This window comes from Rhinopithecus roxellana, unplaced genomic scaffold, assembly GCF_007565055.1.
Source record: "Rhinopithecus roxellana isolate Shanxi Qingling unplaced genomic scaffold, ASM756505v1 contig6035, whole genome shotgun sequence".
NCBI classification, from domain to species: domain Eukaryota; kingdom Metazoa; phylum Chordata; class Mammalia; order Primates; family Cercopithecidae; genus Rhinopithecus; species Rhinopithecus roxellana.
This window is the reverse complement of record NW_022144499.1, coordinates 1-13333: the sequence shown is the minus strand read 5'-3', so window position 1 is coordinate 13333 and position 13333 is coordinate 1. Positions and strand designations below refer to the sequence as shown.

The window sequence follows — 13333 nt, the reverse complement described above, 5'->3', positions numbered from 1 at the left end:
AAACATTGCACTGATTTTGAAATACAGAATGTTATTAATATGAATAAGTCTGTGGAAATTAAATTTTTTTCATAAATATTTGTACATCAAAAGCTTATTTTATGTTAATTGTTGGTGTGTTTTATATATCTTCTTCCATGAGTGGGTTAAGAATTTTTAAGAAAGGGCCCAACTACTGGATCCAAGTAATGGAGGCATAATAGTAGCCCACCTGAGGTTGGAAAACAATCAATATTTTTATCAAATGTTATTCTACAACTGTCTCTCTAAGATGGTCATTTCAGAACATTTTCCTTCATGAGGAAGTAGCTATATGTTCAACTATGCTGTCATCACAACTGTGTACTTATTAAAATATATTAAAATATTTTAATAAAAGTACTTATTAAAATATTTTAATAAAAGTACTTATTAAAATATTTTAATAAAAGTACTTATTAAAATATTTTAATAAAAGTACTTATTAAAATATAGGACACATGGTTGAACATGAAAAATACATGTAGGATAATGGTATAATTAAGTACAATGTGTTGCATTAAAAAATATGCCACAGCACTCTCCCAGAAGCTTTGACAGTTATCCTCTCAGGATCATGATTTACTATTCTTACTGAAAAACACTTTTTTTTTTTTTGCAAGCCAGTAGGTTAATTTTGGAATATGTGTACTTTTCTTTTTTTAATTATACAACATTTTATTTAAAAACAATTCATAGAATACATTTTCACATTAGGGATTCCCATAGTGGGAAAATAACGATTTATTACTTATAGTTTTATATTCATGGACAGATTGTTTCAGAACAAGTAAAACACATTTGAGAATTGTCAGTTTAGAATTTGTAATATTTTGATACGTCTACATGGGGAACCTTGCTCTTAAATGGAACTTCTCTTTATTCAGAAGTACTCCAAGCTTTTCTTCCTAAGATTTAGAAATTCATAATGTAAGATACAGTATTTCCTAATTTTAAAATTTCCCTGGTATATGTAACCATCAATAGGTGGTATCTACTGAATAGAGAGGGAAGTTTTCAAAAACTAAACACTGTCTAATTTTCTGCAAAGTTTTTATTCATGAATTAACAGTATTTCCCTTTGTCCATTATTCCCAAGGCAAATGCAGAAGTTTGATCATGTATTGATAGTAATAAAGCTGGATTCTCTTTAAGAGATTGATAAAAGGCAAAAGCTCATATATCATGTTTAGTTATACTGTGACTCTTAAGAGAAGCTGGGAGGCAACCCCATTAACTCACCAGAATACAAAACTCAGTCTCACAGTTTCTTAGTCATAATTCTTCTCAAACCTTTTCCTCAAATATTAAATTTGGAAAATAATCTTGTGATTAAGAGAAGAAGGCTGTCCACCAATGGACTTACCTGTTATTTCTTCCTTATTCTCAGTTGAATGGCATGACAAAGCAGAGACAAACAGGCATACATCAATTCTTCAAAGTATGAAGTCAGAATGGTCAGAGCTTCCACAGCACGGCAACAGCTTTGCAGATGCCCACATTGTGATAGTTGAAATAGCAAAGCCCAGCAAAGGTTAAAGCTGAAAGTGCCAAATGCTCTACCTTGGTAGCTTTCTGCAAGGCATCCCCGTGAACGTGCTCATTAACAACCTGTCCAAGGCCCCAGTAACTATGAAGAGTGAGGGTTGCAGCCAGGAGTAGTCGGTCACAGAGCCAAGGATTCAAATAAGCAGCTGGAAGCAGGCCCAGGAGCAAAACACTGATGACCCTCTCACTAGTCCAGTGGAGAGATGCAACCTGGGAACCAGGATGGTGGCTCGGTGACAAGCAAAGGTGCTGCACCCCACACCATTCTGCGGTAGGTCAGTTCTGAAGTAATGCTGAGATATGAGCAGGTCTGACCAGTGGGGTTCGCAGCAACAGAGCTCAGCCTCCTTGGGCACCGCGAAGGGTGCTCAGTCTCCAGAGAACCATCATCTCATTCTTGATAGCTCAAGGTCATCCACCAACCCCCACTTTCTGTTTTAGTTATAGTCAGTTAAAACATAAACCCACTTTTGAAACCTTAACTGCATGTTTTATGAAACCTGTATTATATAAAACTGTTTATCTGGGGAAAGAGCCAGAATCAAAGAAGAGTTTACATAGCTGTCTGTAGAAAAATGAAATTTGTCAGAATAGTAGAGGAAAACATTTCAGATACAATGAACGGGTGTATATGGATACACGTATAAGCAGTAACAGTCATATGGGAAGTTATTCATAATGAGAAGCAGGCTTAGTGTGTTATTAAAAAGGTAATGTTAGGAAGTAAAGAACAATATATAGTGTTAGTTTATCTGTTAATACTGGATTTTCAAATTTTGTTTTTCTGATAGTTTCATTCATTTATATTTGGGTGGATTAATTTGTGAGCGAATCTTTGAGGTGTTAGTCTATGGCTTGAATCTGGTGACATCTGGTGTCTTACCAAGTAGTTTGTTGAAGTTTTGGAGAACTAGAAGTAATTCTTAAGAAGTACATATATCACTAAAGATTAAGCTTCATTAAAATTCTCAATTTATACAAGAAAAATATGTTATTTTCATTTTTATAAAGACTAAAGTTTTTATCTAATTGTTCTAAGTAGTTCATTTTAACTAAATATAAGGATTTGTGAGCAGGACAAGACTTAGAAATGACATCAGAGGGAGAGCAAGAGAGCCTTGAAGGATGTGAAAGTAGCCAGCCACAGGTATGTCAAAATTTAATTTCAAATTTCTGGTTTTCTTTGGTAATGTAGCATAATCCAAATGAAATTACTTTTGGACTAGCCTTTTAGAATCAATTGAATATAATTTAATAGTTAATTTTAAAAACATTTTAACTGTTTCTAAAACTTAAAGTGTTCTAAGAATGTACAGTGATTTACAGCTAATATTAATCTTGGAACTAAGGCAAAAAGTTCCTGAGTATTGTTTGCTGTTCCGTTTTTATAACCTAATATAATAAAGGTAATGTCAAATATTGAATTATAATTTTAAGCAATAAAAAATTATGAATAATTTAACAGTGATGGCTGCTGAGTTGGATTCCTGTTAAAGGAGTAATCATTGCCAGTGGTCCAAAATTTGCATTTGATATTACTTATGGCTAATACCAAGATTAAACATGCATACTCCGTTGTGATCGCTTACTAATTTCAATATCTATGTTCAGGGTAGAATGGGGTCATAAAATCAACCCAACTACCTATCAAGAGAATCAGACCTTGCAAAATGGCACTTTTGGTGTTTGGGTTCAAGCAATAATGTTCCCAACTTATTTCAACATAGGAAATCTGCAAATATTTTTAAATATTTTAAATCAACTGCCATTCGTAGGCCTGAAAATTTATTAGAACTTGACTTAAGTGTATAGTTTATATAGCTATATAACACTATTATTTTACAGTATATAATTTGAATTAAAATGTAAGAATTTGCTTTTCTTTTGATTGCTGTTGATTTTGACTCCCAATAATTTAAAGTTTGCCTTCTCACCAGTTAGTCATCTTTGAAAAAACACTCAAATGTCCACTGTTGGCTATCACTATTTCCAGCACAGTGAGAGAAAATCTTGTTAAGTGAAGATGACTTTGTATTACTAAAAATAATCTCTTATTTCATTTTTGGTAAATCTGTCACACAATGAATTAATGTTACTGCAAACACTGTCAAAGTGAAGTTTGATGGTTTGTGTTTTTCTTATATTTTAGGCTTATGCAAACTATTTTTCACTTTTTGGTTACAAGAAAGTGATTTGGGATTAGGTAAACATATATTAAGAAATTTAACAGTTAAATTTTCATTTTTTCATACTTCATTATTTAAAGACAAAGTTGTCCTTAAAGCATATACCCTGACAGAAAAGACATCTGACAAACAAAACTCATAATCTTCCACTTTCACATCTGCAAAAAATGTCTCAGCAAACAGAAGTGAACAAGTATTGTAATAGCATACATCTGTATATGCAGGACTCCCTTATGTGCAAAAGTATGAGGAAAATGTGGATCAAACAAGACAAATGAGGTGGAAAAAAACTTTAAAACTCATCAAAATTGAGTTAAAGCAGAATTTGGGTGAAATTTGTGAAGAATACAAAACTACTGCCTTGTTTTTAGGAAGAGCCACTCCATAATAACTACAGGAATAGCAAACTTAAAGAAAATACCCTCAAATTTGACAAATAATGCACCTGATTGTCAGGAAAAGATGTATCTGGAGTGTTCATCTAATATATATTCCTAATATTTCCTGTTTAAAAATAGTGCCGCCTCATAAATGTCTTTTGATCTCATTTATACTCTTGGTCTCCAGAATTTGCTTGCCAGTCATCTTCTAATTTTTATTTAAATGAAAATAAAGTATACTGTGAAAATAGTAACAAACCAGGCACAGAACATGCTTTTAACATTGACCAGGAGAATTTTATAATGACACAAAAAGTACAAAAGCAAGGAACTCAGAAGTAATTACCATTGAAATAAAAGAAGACCAAGAGTGTTGTAGGTCCATGATGAAAAAAATCACCAACATAACATTAATTGCAAATTGGACATCAGAAATGTGCCTCAGTTTAGTGATCCAACAAGCCTTTTGGATTTGTGGCTTACCTGCTCCAGATAAATTATGTGAGAAAAAAAAAAGCATAGTGTTTCTGTTGTTACAGACACTTAATAAGAATACAAAACCAATACAGAACTTGTTCCAGAAACCATTATATCATAATTACAGTACAAATAACTATAAAAGAATAGAACTTGGGTTAGAAATGTGCATTCCTCTCCACCACACAGTGACAGAGCATCAAAAGTACATATAGAATAGTTACAGCACAATATACAAAGACTTAAGAATGAGGCAGGTATATTACAACTAGAGTTCCAGCCCTTGTGGCTGCTTTCATGGTCTGATGTTGAGTGCCTGCAGCTTTTCCAGGTGCGCAGTATGAACTGTCAGTGGATCTACCTTTTTGGGGTCTGGAAGATGGTCGCTGTCTTCCCACAGTTCTTAGAAAGAAGAAAGAAAAGTTCAACTTCAGAAAGATTTACAGGGTCACTTGCTGCTATTTGTTTTTCTTTCTCTTGACCAATTATTTGGTGCTTTCTAATTTTTTTACTTATGAAAAGCTCTTACACCAAATGGGGTTATCTATATACATAATTGTGTGTAGAAATAGATTATTTCTCAATTTAAATGATAGGAGTTCAGGAAAACATTCTATAATCTTCATTATTTAATCAGCCCAAGTCTGTCCATTTTCCAAGTGGCATAGGGACTGGGGAAAAAACTAATCTATTCATATATCATGGATATAGACAATTCTAAACTAGGGTTAGCCTATGTGAAATTGCTTTAAACATTTAATAAGCTCTCGGGTTTAATTTTTCCATATTGATTTAAAGATGAAATGCACTTAAACAATAAAGTGGGAAGTCAATGGGAAGGAAGCAATGACTGAGAAGTGCTCTAAAAATGTATCTATCCTTGAGAGTTGGAACAAATATTCATAGGCAAAGGAATCTGTATGTTGTGCTTTCAGGTATGCAAGTTGATCCATTTCACTCAATATGTTAGGGCTTATAATTTCATCATGCCAACCTTAAATATGTTTGAAAACAAATGTATATAGATATCTCCATCTATTTTTAATCACAACTTCCACGTTTCTGTCAAAGCAGATGTTAATGTGATTTTGTTTAATAGAGCATAAGTTTCAGCATGTATAACTTTATTATGTCAGTACCATGGATTCTCAGCCAAAAATTTAGTATAGGACTCCAAAGTAGAAACCTGATTTAGGTACATCGAGTTTTAAAGATAGACAAAAATCTGGTGATGTTCACCTTTAAAAGTAGAAGTAGATGAGGCCTCTCAGCCCCTTCTGAGGCATTAAGTTACTTTCCCGGAGTTACACTTTTAATTCTTCTGATTAATTTGATGAATTTATCAGGTAATTTATCTGATTCAGCATTATGAAACAGTATTACCAGGTTTTGTGCAATAAAATGCTCGGAGATGCCAGGGGCTTTAGATGAATCATTTAATCTTTTTTGATAATGGGGCTAAAGTAGATAATTTCTTACACTGTATATCATCCAGCTATAAAATGTCATGGTTACTGAATGTGAAATTTGGAAAGCATCTCATTTTCCAGAACCCTCAAGTAGCATCTTAGCAGTTTGACTCTGTTTCTTGTGTGGTTTCAAATTTTGGTTCTTGTATTTCAGCAAGCACCTTCACATTTTTGATATCCTAGGATCCAAATGAAAAAAGTAAAATAAAAGACAGTGGGAAAAGAAAGCTTAACTGCAGAAAGGGGAAAGCTTCCTTTCTGTTCTTGATGAAGCCCCACAATGTCACATCCTCTAAATCTGGCCGTTTAGTGTAAACTCCAGGAGGTAAAGATAGAAGAGGACAGATTTCATGGCTTTCTTTTTATTTCTCTATTTCTGCTCGTCACAAGGACACCAGGGGGTGAAAATGTATATTAGACAGCAATGGGAATAAAAGCACAAATTTGGAATGGGCCCATTTTGAAAGTTTTGAAAATTTTATTCACTCCAACAGAAATAAATCAGACGTTATATAAATTTCAATAAAAATTATAACATGTATAATTATATATAATGATGAAAGCACAAGGTACTTTATCATGTCATGACCAATATGACAGACTGAGTCAAGTAATTAAATGAACACAAAAAAGTTCTTTCTATTAGATAAAATAATGACAGCTATTCTCAGTATGAAACTTTCATTGAAGGTTGAAGAAAAAATGAAGAAATGCAGAAATAAGAAAATGGAAGTTTCAAGAAACGTCCATGCTGATGACAGTCACAATGATAATGATGTTGATGAATTAATTCACAAAATAAAGAACAGAAAACCTGATAATCATCAATTTCCCAGGAAGGAGAATGACAAGTTTGATAGGTAATCCTATAGCAATATTTTTTTTTTATTATACTTTAAGTTCTAGGGTACATGTGCATAACGTGCAGGTTTGTTACATATGTATACTTATGCCATGTTGGTGTGCTGCACCCATCAACTCGTCAGCACCCATCAATTCATCATTTATATCATGTATAACTCCCCAATGCAATCCCTCCCTCCTCCCCCCTACCCCCTCCCCATAATAGGCCCCAGTGTGTGATGTTCCCCTTCCCGAGTCCAAGTGATCTCATTGTTCAGTTCCCACCTATGAGTGAGAACATGCGGTGTTTGGTTTTCTGTTCTTGTGATAGTTTGCTAAGAATGATGGTTTCCAGCTGCATCCATGTCCCTACAAAGGACGCAAACTCATCCTTTTTTATGGCTGCATAGTATTCCATGGTGTATATGTGCCACATTTTCTTAATCCAGTCTGTCACAGATGGACATTTGGGTTGATTCCAAGTCTTTGCTATTGTGAATAGTGCCGCAATAAACATACGTGTACATGTGTCTTTGTAGTAGACTAATTTATAATCCTTTGGGTATATACCCAGTAGTGGGATGGCTGGGTCATATGGTACATCTAGTTCTAGATCCTTGAGGAATTGCCATACTGTTTTCCATAATGGTTGAACTAGTTTACAATCCCACCAACAGTGTAAAAGTGTTCCTATTTCTCCACATCCTCTCCAACACCTGTTGTTTCCTGACTTCTTAATGATTGCCATTCTAACTGGTGTGAGATGGTATCTCATTGTGGTTTTGATTTGCATTTCTCTGATGGCGAGTGATGATGAGCATTTTTTCATGTGTCTGTGGCTGTATGAATGTCTTCTTTTGAGAAATGTCTGTTCATATCCTTTCCCCACTTTTTGATGGGGTTGTTTGTTTTTTTCTCATATATTTGTTTGAGTTCTTTGTAGATTCTAGATATTAGCCCTTTGTCAGATGAGTAGGTTGCAAAAATTTTCTCCCATTCTGTAGGTTGCCTGTTCACTCTGATGGTAGTTTCTTTTGCTGTGCAGAAGCTCTTTAGTTTAATTAGATCCCATTTGTCAATTTTGGCTTTTGCTGCCGTTGCTTTTGGTGTTTTAGACATGAAGTCCCTGCCCATGCCTATGTCCTGAATGGTACTACCTAGGTTTTCTTCTAGGGTTTTTATGGTATTAGGTCTAACATTTAAGTCTCTAATCCATCTTGAATTAATCTTCATATAAGGAGTAAGGAAAGGATCCAGTTTCAGCTTTCTACTCATGGCTAGCCAATTTTCCCAGCACCATTTATTAAATAGGGAATCCTTTCCCCATTTCTTGTTTCTCTCAGGTTTGTCAAAGATCAGATGGCTGTAGATGTGTGGTATTATTTCTGAGGACTCTGTTCTGTTCCATTGGTCTATATCTCTGTTTTGGTACCAGTACCATGCTGTTTTGGTTACTGTAGCCTTGTAGTATAGTTTGAAGTCAGGTAGTGTGACGCCTCCAGCTTTGTCCTTTTGACTTAGGATTGTCTTGGCAATGTGGGCTCTTTTTTGGTTCCATATGAACTTTAAAGCAGTTTTTTCCAATTCTGTGAAGAAACTCATTGGTAGCTTGATGGGGATGGCATTGAATCTATAAATAACCTTGGGGAGTATGGCCATTTTCACGATATTGATTCTTCCTATCCATGAGCATGGTATGTTCTTCCATTTGTTTGTGTCCTCTTTGATTTCACTGAGCAGTGGTTTGTAGTTCTCCTTGAAGAGGTCCTTGACATCCCTTGTAAGCTGGATTCCTAGGTATTTTATTCTCTTTGAAGCAATTGTGAATGGAAGTTCATTCCTGATTTGGCTCTCTGCTTGTCTGTTGCTGGTGTATAAGAATGCTTGTGATTTTTGCACATTAATTTTGTATCCTGAGACTTTGCTGAAGTTGCTTATCAGCTTAAGGAGATTTTGGGCTGAGACGATGGGGTTTTCTAAATATACAATCATGTCATCTGCAAACAGGGACAATTTGACTTCTTCTTTTCCTAACTGGATACCCTTGATTTCTTTCTCTTGCCTGATTGCCCTAGCCAGAACTTCCACCACTATGTTGAATAGGAGTGGTGAGAGAGGGCATCCCTGTCTTGTGCCAGTTTTCAAAGGGAATTTTTCCAGTCTTTGCCCATTCAGTATGATATTAGCTGTGCGTTTGTCATAAATAGCTCTTATTATTTTGAGGTACGTTCCATCAATACCGAATTTATTGAGCGTTTTTAGCTTGAAGGGCTGTTGAATTTTGTCAAAAGCCTTTTCTGCATCTATTGAGACAATCATGTGGTTCTTGTCTTTGGTTCTGTTTATATGCTGGATTACGTTTATTGATTTGCGAATGTTGAACCAGCCTTGCATCCCAGGGATGAAGCCCACTTGATCATGGTGGATAAGCTTTTTGATGTGCTGCTGAATCTGGTTTGCCAGTATTTTATTGAGAATTTTTGCATCAATGTTCATCAGGGATATTGGTCTAAAATTCTCTTTTTTTGTTGTGTCTCTGCCAGGCTTTGGTATCAGGATGATGTTGGCCTCATAAAATGAGTTAGGGAGGATTCCCTCTTTTTCTATTGATTGGAATAGTTTCAGAAGGAATGGTACGAGCTCCTCCTTGTACCTCTGGTAGAATTCAGCTGTGAATCCATCTGGTCCTGGACTTTTTTTGGTGGGTAGGCTATTAATTGTTGCCTCAATTTCAGAGCCTGCTATTGGTCTATTCAGGGATTCAACTTCTTCCTGGTTTAGCCTTGGGAGAGTGTAAGTCTCCAGGAAATTATCCATTTCTTCTAGATTTTCTAGTTGATTTGCATAGAGGCGTTTATAGTATTCTCTGATGGTAGTTTGTATTTCTGTGGGGTCAGTGGTGATATCCCCTTTATTATTTTTTATTGCATCTATTTGATTCCTCTCTCTTTTCTTCTTTATTAGCCTTGCTAGCGGTCTGTCAATTTTGTTGATCTTTTCAAAAAACCAACTCCTGGATTCATTGATTTTTTGGAGGGTTTTTTGTGTCTCTATCTCCTTCAGTTTGGCTCTGATCTTAGTTATTTCTTGCCTTCTGCTAGCTTTTGAATGTGTTTGCTCTTGCCTCTCTAGTTCTTTTAATTGTGATGTTAGAGTGTCAATTTTAGATCTTTCCTGCTTTCTCTTGTGGGCATTTAGTGCTATAAATTTCCCTCTACACACTGCTTTAAATGTGTCCCAGAGATTCTGGTATGTTGTATCTTTGTTCTCATTGGTTTCAAAGAACATCTTTATTTCCGCTTTCATTTCGTTATGTACCCAGTAGTCATTCAGGAGCAGGTTGTTCAGTTTCCATGTAGTTGAGCGGTTTTGATTGAGTTTCTGAGTCCTGAGTTCTAGTTTGATTGCACTGTGGTCTGAGAGACAGTTTGTTATAATTTCTGTTCTTTTACATTTGCTGAGGAGTGCTTTACTTCCAATTATGTGGTCAATTTTGGAATAAGTGCGATGTGGTGCTGAGAAGAATGTATATTCTGTTGATTTGGGGTGGAGAGTTCTATAGATGTCTATTAGGTCCGCTTGGTGCAGAGATGAGTTCAATTCCTGGATATCCTTGTTAACTTTCTGTCTCGTTGATCTGTCTAATGTTGACAGTGGAGTGTTGAAGTCTCCCATTATTATTGTATGGGAGTCTAAGTCTCTTTGTAAGTCTCTAAGGACTTGCTTTATGAATCTGGGTGCTCCTGTATTGGGTGCATATATATTTAGGAGAGTTAGCTCTTCCTGTTGAATTGATCCCTTTACCATTATGTAATGACCTTCTTTGTCTCTTTTGATCTTTGATGGTTTAAAGTCTGTTTTATCAGAGACAAGGATTGCAACCCGTGCTTTTTTTTTGTTCTCCATTTGCTTGGTAGATCTTCCTCCATCCCTTTATTTTGAGCCTATGTATGTCTCTGCATGTGAGATGGGTCTCCTGAATACAGCAGACTGATGGGTCTTGACTCTTTATCCAGTTTGCCAGTCTGTGTCTTTTAATTGGAGCATTTAGTCCATTAACATTTATTATTAAGGTTTATTATTATTATTATTATTAAGGTTTATTTATTAACATTTAATATTAAGGTTAATATTGTTATGTGTGAACTTGATCCTGCCATTATGATATTAACTGGTTATTTTGCTCGTTAGTTGATGCAGTTTCTTCCTAGCCTCGATGGTCTTTACATTTTGGCATGTTTTTGCGATGGCTGGTACCGGTTGTTCCTTTCCATGTTTAGGGCTCCTATAGCAATATTTAAAAGCAGATCATTGTTAATTGTTCTATAAAATGAATTCTAATTTGGGTTAATATATACGATTAACAAATTTTGTACTTTTATGAGGAATATTCTGCCTTGCCTGGTAATCATAAAATGGAAATTAACAAGCAATGAGATACGATCTTTCCAATATATTGATGTTTTATTTAAAAAATAACTAGACAAATGTGAAGAAAGATATGCTCTTATACACTGTTGCTAAATGAAATTGGTAAATCTTTATTGAAGGATAGTTTAGTAGCATGCATCAAAATTTTAAATATGTCATTTCATTAACCTGACAGCTTTACTTCTGGGACTAGATTCTACAGGAAAATATGAGTTTACACATATACACAAGCAGTTAAGGTCATTAATTATATATTTGTTATATATGTGATATATCACATATATAACATGCAATAGGCCAACATATATGTGTGTGTATAGTTATTTCTTTATATGAAATTATTGCATGCATACATATATATGGTAAGAACTTTCATTATAGCATTGTCATATCAAAATGTTTGAGATTGCATAAAAGTCTATTAATAAGGAAATAGTCATACCCATAAAATAATGTAGTATGCAACCCTCTTATAAAAATGAAGTTGCATTTATAGTGTAGTGATTATTTCACCAGTAAAGTATCTTTAAAGCATTTGGTTTGATAACACATCTTGTATTATTTTCATATTGCTATAAAGACACTACCTGACACTGGGTAATTTATAAACAAAAGAAGTTTAATTGACTCACAGTTCCTCATGGCTGGGGAAGCCTCAGGAAATTTACAGTCATTGCAGAAGGCAAAGGAGAAGCAAGCACCTTCTTCACAAGGCAGTGGGAGAGAGTGAGAGCAAGGAAGTCCCCTACTTTAAAACCATCAGCTCTTGTGAGAACTCACTATCACAAGAACAACATGGGGGAAACAGCCTCCATGATCAAGTCACCTCCCACCAGGTCTCTCTTCTAACAGGTAGGGATTACGATTTGAGATGAGATTTTGGTGGGGCACAGCACCAAACCATATTATTCCACCCCTGGCCCCTTTCAAATCTCATGTCTTTTTCACATTTCAAAACCAATACTGCCTTCCCAACAGTGCCCCCAATGTCTTAACTCAGTCAAGCATTAACCCAAAAGTCCAAGTTCAATGTCTCATCCGAGACAAGGATGTGAGCCTGTGAAATCAAAAACTAGTTAGTTCTAAGATACAACGAGGGTACATGCATTGGGTAAATGTTCCCATTCCAAATGGGAGAAATTAGCCAAAACAAAGGTGCCATGGGCCCCATGCAAGTCTGAAACTCTACTTGGCAGTCATTAAATCTAAAGCTCCTAAATGATCTCCTTTGACTCCATGTCTCACATCCAGGGCACACTGATGCAAACTGTGGGCTCCCATGGCCTTGAGCAGCTCTGCCGCTGGGGCTCTGCAGGGGACAGCCCTTGTGGCTGCTTTCATGGTCTGATGCTGAGTGCCTGCAGCTTTTCCAGGTGCACGGTATGAGCTGTCAGTGGATCTCCCTTTTTGGGGTCTGGAAGATGGTCACCCTCTTCTTACAGCTCTTCTAGGCAGTGCCCCACTGGGAGCTCTTTGTGGGGGCTCCAACTCTACATTTCCCTTCTGCACTGCCCTAGCAGAGGTTCTTCTTGAGGGCTCTGCCCCTGCAGCAGATTTTGCTTGGACATCCAGGCATTTCCATACATCCTCTGAAATCTAGGCAAAGGTCCCCAAACCTCACCTCTTGTGTTCTGTGCACCCGTAGGCCCAACACCACATGGAAGCTGCCAAGGCATGGGGTTTTCACTCTCTAAAGCAACAGCCTGAGCTGTACCTTGGCCCTTTTTACCATGGCTGGAGCTGGAGCAGCTGGGATGCAAGGTGCCATGTCCCAGGTCTGTACAGAGCAGCGGGGCCCTGGTCCCAACCCAAGAAACCATTTTTTCCTCTGCACCTGTGATGGGAGGGACTTCTGGGAAGATTTTTGACATGCCCTGGAGACATTTTCCCCATTGTCTTGGCTATTAACACTCAGCTCCTTGTTACTTATGAAAGTTTCTGCAGGAGGCTTGAATTTCTGCCCAGAAAACAGGTTTTTCTT

The 13333-nt window shown here is 36.2% G+C and overlaps 1 pseudogene; it reads right to left on the bottom strand.

The window, feature by feature from the left end:
- Positions 1–1476: 1476 nt before the first annotated feature.
- Positions 1477–1956, bottom strand: LOC115896209 (annotated as a pseudogene).
- Between the last annotated feature and the right edge of the window lie 11377 nt (positions 1957–13333).